General features: G+C 43.6%; 1 pseudogene; it reads right to left on the bottom strand.

Moving 5' to 3' along the window:
• Positions 1-7,597: 7,597 nt before the first annotated feature.
• LOC124558111 lies at positions 7,598-7,715 on the bottom strand (annotated as a pseudogene).
• Between the last annotated feature and the right edge of the window lie 365 nt (positions 7,716-8,080).

Genomic DNA, 8,080 nt, shown 5'->3' with positions numbered 1-8,080 from the left:
TTTCAAGATATATAGAACCAAAATATTAAATTAACCAGGCAAAGATAAAAAACTTTGTCCGCCCACCGTTCGCTGTTTTTACTCGAAAAGTAATAAGTGGTTGAATACCACAAAAACATCAATAGTATTCTCCTATTGGGCCTAATATTTTGAAACTCTGCCCAAAAATCGTATTATAATCGGGGATCATACAATTATTTGGGAATTACAAATAGTCACTGCTAAAGGTTGCAAAATGAGGTCGAAGAACTTTGTTTCTCGTGTTAATTTATCCTTTTACAAGAATTGCAGGTAGATAATGGCTTATTATGTACGCATAGGCAGCAGATAACTTATTTTCTGATTTTATTGTCTCTAAGATTTTTCAAGTAGGTAAAAACACGAGTGCTAGTAGAAATCCTTGGATAACAGAAGAGATACAGAATTTAATTGATGAAAGGAGAAAGTACAATAATACAGTAAGTGAAGCAGGCAAAAAGGAATACAAACGTCTCAAAAATGACATCGACAGGAAGTGCAGAATGGCTAAGCAGGGATGGCTAGAGGGGTAAGATAGGTACTGCCTACTAGCAAAGCAGGGAAAGCAGAAAGGTGGAAGGAGTATACAGAGGGTCTATACAGAGGTGATGTTCTTGAGGACAATATTATGGAAATGGAAGAGGAGGTAGATGAATATGAAATGGGAGATATGATAAGGCGTGAAGAGTTTGACAGAGCACTGACAGACCTAAGTCGAAACAAGTCCCCGGGAGTAGACAACATTCCATTAGAACTACTGACAGCCTTGGGAGAGCTACTCCATGATAAAAAACTCTACCATCTGGTGAGCAATATGTATGAGACAGGCGAAATTCCCTCAGACTTCAAGAAGAATGTAATAAGTCCAATCCCAAAGAAAGCAGGTGTTGAAAGATGTAAAAATTACCGAACTATCAGTTTAATAAGTCACAGCTGCAAAATACTAACGCGAATTCTTTACAGACGAATGGAAAAACTGGTAGAAGCCGACATCAGGGAAGATCAGTTTGGATTCCGTAGAAATGTTGGAACACGTGAGGCAATACTGACCCTACGACTTATATTAGAAGAAAGAGTAAGGAAAGGCAAACCTACGTTTCTAGCATTTGTAGACTTACAGTAAGCTTTTGACAATGTTGACTGGAATACTCTCTTTCAAATTCTGAAGGTGGCAGGGGTAAATACAGGGAGCGAAAGGCTATTTACAATTTGAACAGAATCCAGATGGCAGTTATAAGAGCCGAGGGACATGAAAGGGAAGCAGTGGTTGGGAAGGGAGTGAGACAGGGTTGTAGCCACTCCCCGATGCTATTCAATCTGTATACTGAGCAAGCAGTAAAGGAAACAAAAGAAAAGTTTGGAGTACGTATTAAAATCCATGGAGAAGAAATAAAAACTTTTAGGTTCGCTGATGACATTGTAATTCCGTCAGAGACAGCAAAGGACCTGGGAGAATAGCTGAACGGAATGGACAGTGTCTTGAAAGGAGGATATAAGATGAACATCAACAAAAGCAAAACGAGGATAATGGAATGTAGCCGAATTAAATCGGGTGATGCTGAGGGTATTAGATCAGGAAATGAGACGCTTAAAGTAGTAAAGGAGTTTTGCTATCTGCGGAGCAAAATAACTCATGATGGTGGAAGTAGAGAGGATATAAAATGTAGACTATCAATGGCAAGTAAAGCCTTTCTGAAGAAGAGAAATTTATTGACGTCGAGTATAGATATAAGTGTCAGGAAGTCGTTTCTGAAAGTATTTGTATGGAGTGTAGCCATGTATGGAAGTGAAACATGGACGATAAATAGTTTGGACCAGAAGAGAATAGAAGCTTTCGAAGTGTGGTGCTACAGAAGAAAGCTGAAGATTAGATGGATAGATCACATAACTAATGAGGAGGTATTGAATAGAATTGGGGAGAAGAGGAGTTTGTGGTACAACTTGACCCGAAGAAGGGATCGCTTGGTAGAACATGTTCTGAGGCATCAAGGGATCGCCAATTTAGTATTGGAGGGCAGCGTGGAGGGTAAAAATCATAGAGGGAGACCACGAGATGAATACACTAAGCAGATTCAGAAGGATGTAGGTCGCAGTAGGTACTGGGAGATGAAGAAGCTTGCACAGGACAGAGTAGCATGGAGAGCTGCATCAAACCAGTCTCAGGACTGAAGCCCACAACAACAACAAGTTTTTATTACTGCTACTCTGATTTCCTTCCTCTTTTATTATTTCATAAAAGTGATAGACTAATTTAAAACCTATTAAAGCTAATGAAGCGTGGTACTTCATTACCATGTCACTTCAAAAATGGCTCTGAGCACTATGGGACTTAACATCTATGGTCATCAGTCCCCTAGAACTTAGAACTACTTAAACCTAACTAACCTAAGGACATCACACAACACCCAGTCAACACGAGGCAGAGAAAATCCCTGACCCCGCCGGGAATCGAACCCGGGAACCCGGGCGCGGGAAGCGAGAACGCTACCGCACGACCACGAGCTGCATACCATGTCACTTCGCAGAAACGTTTCCAGGGTACGGTTGGTACCATCCTGCAGCACAACGGATATATGGCGAAGACAGCAATAAACTGTCGTATAGACCAGATAGAGGCAAGTCTTCCACACTGCACGTTCTTTAACACAAGACACAAGGCAACAGGGTCATTATTGTCTCAGCAATGCTGTACCAGTTCTTATGCCATGTGTTTGTTGCTCGTTTCTAACTGTTGGCGCTGTTATTAAGATAGCGCTGATTGCTTTTCCCATTTTCTATACTGACCCAACATTTCTAAACAATTGAAATTTCAGGACAAGCAATTCTGGAGAAAAAAGTTATATACACCTGGTTGTTGATTTAAAAAAATCTGTTATAACCGCGATGAAACAAATACCGAAAAATACCAGTTATTTCTGCCTGTTCTAACAAGTTACAAAAGACAAAGGAAGTCAAGGTAACAATTAAAACTTAACAAATCATTCGTTTGTTAACAACAGTAATAGAAAGAAACAAATCTGCTGTCTGTGACCTTTATTTCTTTGTAATCCATTTAAGCAAACAACATAACACAGAATGTAGGGGACTCGAACCTCAGTTTCCCCCTTCCATCAGTGGTTATTCGTAATGGCCAACTAGCTGTATCATCCTCGATTACCACATGATTTTTGAGAAGAGTTTCAAAAAAACTGTAATCAACTCGAGAATAATGGAGAAATTTTATAGTATTCAACCATTCATTACATTTCGGAAAAGCAGTTAACTGTATCCAGACTTCTTTTCTTCGCTTATTTCATTTGATATTATGATTCTAGGTATATTGTGTGGTGTCACCGCCAGACACCACACTTGCTAGGTGGTAGCCTTTAAAGCGGCCGCGGTCCAGTAGTATACGTCGGACCCGCGTGTCGCCACACGGCAGGTCTAGAGAGACTTCCTAGCACTCGCCCCAGTTGTACAGCCGACTCTGCTAGCCATGGTTCACTGACAAATTACGCTCTCATTGGCCGAGACGATAGTTAGCATAGCCTTCAGCTACGTCATTTGCTACGACCTAGCAAGGCGCCATTATCAATTGCTATTTATCTTGTGATGCATGTACCGTCAGACCGATGTTCACCAATTATGGATTAAAGTTAAGTATTCCAGAAGCTACGTACTTTTTTTACTAGACTCAACTCCTTTAACTGTTCCAGACCTCACGCCAGCCTGCGTGAGCTTAAACGCGTGCCTTTCGGCTTCACCTCCTAGTGGCTTGGCTGTCTTGCCAAGTCACAACGTATTGAATCCTATAGTGCCAGAGGTTGATGGAGTCTTGGAATTTTTCAGTATTTTTTCGATGTCTGTGATCATTTCAGGAAGTAACTACCGTAAAAACCCGACATTTTAGAAACCAATTGTTTTGAACGGTTTTAGCAGCCAGGTTAAACTGAAGACAAATAAAAACGGTATAGCCGAAAACTGGTTGTTCCAGCGAGTACCATCATGCCCAATCTGAAGATTATCTGAGGCAAGGGTCACCGGCGTGCATGTTAGTAGGTGGCTGTGTGATGCGTTCTATGCAGACAGAGACGGAGACTTGCATGGGTGGCTGTCTGGGTAAGTCACGCGCTGACGACAATTTCACCCTTCCCTTTATGGCACAGCGGACGGTACGGATGGTGCGATAGAGTCCCTGATCACCAGTCTCTGCGCCAATTTCCCGGATTTAATTTCAAATCTCTCCGCAGTCTCTCATGGAGCGAGGGCATGCGACACTGGATCGCGATTCGTCTGTCGGATGGGCTCCTTGGTGCTCCTCGAAAGGGGTTGACTATGTGCCAGCACCGCGTTTCACCCAGTCTATTCTCTCATCGTCTCCGTGAAGAGCATCACACACTCACACACTCACTTACACAGGACAAACACTTACACACTTACATCTCATACTTCACGAAGGTATGTAGCCTGCAAGCACGAGAAAACCTTTCCAATTAGGCGGATGAATCCGCTCTTCGGGGTCTTCCATCCATTCTTGCCAACGACTTTACTTATAATGCAGGTGCGGATCTTCGGGGAAGTTTCTGGGATTAACACTCCTCCTTCCCATCCCCTCCCACCCAACCTCAAATCACTAAAATCATTTATATTTTCACATTTGCCGAATACCTGGCATATCTCGGGTATGTATTTATTTCAGTCTTCTATCAGTTCATCTCTCCTTACTCTCTCTCTGTCCATCTCCTCTACTCCTTCTCTCTGTCCCCCTCCTCCATCACCCCACTCTCTGTCCATCTCTTCCTGCGCCTCTCTTTGTTCTAATTATCCTTCGCTCTTCCTTTCCATCTTCTCCCCTTTCATAACTTTTGAAAATATTATTGGAAAATATCAACGATCTAATAGATAATTAAAACACTAATCAGTCTTGATCGCAAATTTTATAATCATCTTCTTTCTCTTTGCATCTCTTCCTGCCCCCTCTCTCTGTCCAGCTCCCCCTAGCCCCTTTCTCTTTCCATTTCCTCCACTGCCTCTGTCTGTTCATCCCCTCCTCCTCTCTCTCCATCCTCCAGTCTCTGACGCTTTCCCACTCCCTTCTCCCTTCTCTCTGTCTCTCTACGCCTCCCCCATATCTGTGCCTATCCCCTCCTTCCCTCTCGCTGTCTGTCCATCCTCCCTCCTTCTCTCTCCACGTTATCAGACCCACCACAGTAGGAGGTTCGTGCTTCTTACCTCTACAGTAACTAATATGTCTACCAAATTTGGTTGAAATCGTTCCAGGTGTTTTGTGTGCACATGTCCACACTTCAACAACTCACCTGTTCCACAGGGAAGAATAAGCATTAATGGCTTGCACTTGACATATCTACTTCGAGGTATTCACCAACCTAAAAACATTCTAATCCTGATAGCTATACTTATTAATCTGCAAATGACATAAATACTGATGTAATGTTGAGCAGTACCCCGTCCTCAGACATCAATAAAAATATTACACTTATGCCCATTACAGCCTATACATAAGCACACCCCTTTTTATAATAGGCTACAAGGTGAACCAGAACTCCAACGGCAAACTCTCAGAGATGATAGTTTGGACCACAACAATAATAAATGTCCAGTAACCATGTGCTCTCAAATGTATATCTTAAAAGGTATGAGCTCTTGTTCAGTAGAAGAGATGTGTTTTACAGTATGGAAGATAAACAAGTGGTCGTAGCTCTTAAAACTGTGAACTTCAGAGCCCACGTTTACCGGATATTTTTCATGTTTGGTCCATTGTACCGGCTCCGAAAGTTTGTCAGTGGAGTTCTGGTTCATACTGTGTATGTTTCGAAATTTTACGAGGAACTATCAGAAAATAAAGTAATGTGAAAACCAAGTGCCTCGGAAATGAAATGAATTGTAGAAATTAAAACGTACTTTTGACAAAGGATATTTTTATCTGTTTCTATGAGGGTTTGGTCACGTGGATGAGCTCGTGGTCTCACCGGTAACATTGCAGGCAGGTAAAGCCGCCCACTTACACGCTGACCGTATCTGCTGCCAACAGCAAATCCGACACGATTCGTGAATTCACAGAAACCACCGAGAAACCACAGGAGGTTGAACAAGGGAAGTCAGAAAGCGAAAGACCCAACACTAAGGAAGAGAGAAACGGAAACCCTCTCGTCCCGAAAATAGGCGAAAAAGTCTGAGAGAAACAGCTTTACTCCCGTATACAGACTCGCATAGTCGTAGTCTGCAGGCCGTTCATAATCACAGCGCTTAGTCAAATACTTGTAAGGACTCTGATATAACTAAATACGTTGGGTGCATATAAACACTCCTCAGAAGTGCATCGCACTCACAGAGGTCCAGTGTGGGCTGCAATCATCGTATGACAGCGAAACTTGGCAGATGTACTAACACGTTAATGTGGAAGTGATTTTGCGCTGGAAAAAAATTAGTGCCAATTTTGGCTACCAGATGAAAAAGTAGCTCTGTGACTGCAAGAAAGACGTATTTAAATGTTTCTAATGTAACGGATTAGGAACGGGACATGGGTAGACAAAGTCCATCAAGAGACAAAGGTATTTAGTATTAACTGGACGATTTGTTCCATATGAGCATCCAAGACGTCGACGAGACGCTACATACGTAAAGCGACGTGATCAACAGTTGCTCGCAGCGGCAAAGTGTTTTTGTATACTCGCCTTCATATCAGATAGAGACCGAACGTGAATCCAGTCACATAGATCGGGTGATTCTGCAGGGCATGCATCTGGAAAACCTCTGGACATGATAACTTCGTGGAAGGTCACTTTAAACTTACCTTGCACTGCTCGAGCGACATGAGGTGTTAACCCCACCTTGCATGAAAACAGGGTTTTCCACAGAGTTGCACTCTTCCAAAGCAGGAATCACATGATGCACAAGGACGTGTCTATAACGTGCAGACATCATGGTATACGTGACAGGCTGTCTGGGTGCATACTCAACAAAGAGGAACGGACCGAGATTAAAGGTGCTTGTGAATTCCCACCACATAGCCAGATACAGCGAGTGAAGCGTCTCTTCGACTACAATACATGGTTCACCAGTACCCTAAATTCGGCAGTTCTGTTTATTCACTGCACCCTGAAGTGTAAAACGTGCCTCTTCACTCCATGGAAAACTACCAGGCCTCATATCACCAACTTCGATGCGCGCTAGTAACCGAAGAGGAAATTCAGAACGTTGCTGCGGTTCATGAGGTTCAGTTGCTACACCCTTTACATCTTTTACGGTTACCAGTGTGAAGTAAACTGCAAAACTTTCCGTACTGTTGACCGTGTGATTGACAACTCTCATGACATTGCCTGAGCATTAGCACTACTGGGGGCACATGCTGCATGTTCAGTTATAGTAACATGTTAAAGCACTCCGTCATCAGGCCACAAGTGGCGCATCGGGACCATCCGACTGCCGTGTCATCCTCACTGAGGATGCTGACAGGACGGGCGTGTGGTCAGCACCCCGCTCTCCCTGTCGTTACGATGGTTTTCTTTGACCGGAACCGATACTGTTCCGTCGAGTAGCTCCTCAATTGGCAGCACTTGGTTGAGTGCACCCCGAAAAATGGCAACAGCACATGGCGGACCGAATGGTCACCCATCCAAGTGCCGGCCACGCCCGACAGTGCTTAACTTCGGTGATCTGACGGGAACCGGTGTATCCACAGCGGCAAGGCCGTTGCCTATAGTAACATGTGCCACACTAAGTTCACCCCTACTTTCGAATTTTATTATCATCTTAGACCTGTCAGTCAGTTCAAAATGGTTCAAATGGCTCTGAGCACTATGGGACTTAACTGCTGTGGCCATCAGTCCCCTAGAACTTCGAACAACTTAAACCTAACTAACCTAAGGATATCACACACATCCATGCCCGAGGCAGGATTCGAACCTGCGACCGTAGCGGTCACGCGGTTCCAGACTGTAGCGCCTAGAACCGCACGGCCACTCCGGCCGGCCTGTCAGTCAGTGATATTCTCTCAATGCACCCATGTAAACGCTGAAATGCATATGAAACAGTTTGACTAACAGCGCAAGGTCTCTCTTCT

Source organism: Schistocerca americana, chromosome 1 (assembly GCF_021461395.2).
Source record: "Schistocerca americana isolate TAMUIC-IGC-003095 chromosome 1, iqSchAmer2.1, whole genome shotgun sequence".
Taxonomy (NCBI): Eukaryota; Metazoa; Arthropoda; class Insecta; order Orthoptera; family Acrididae; genus Schistocerca; species Schistocerca americana.
Note: the sequence above shows the minus strand (reverse complement) of the source record. Positions and strands in the feature narration are given on the sequence as shown.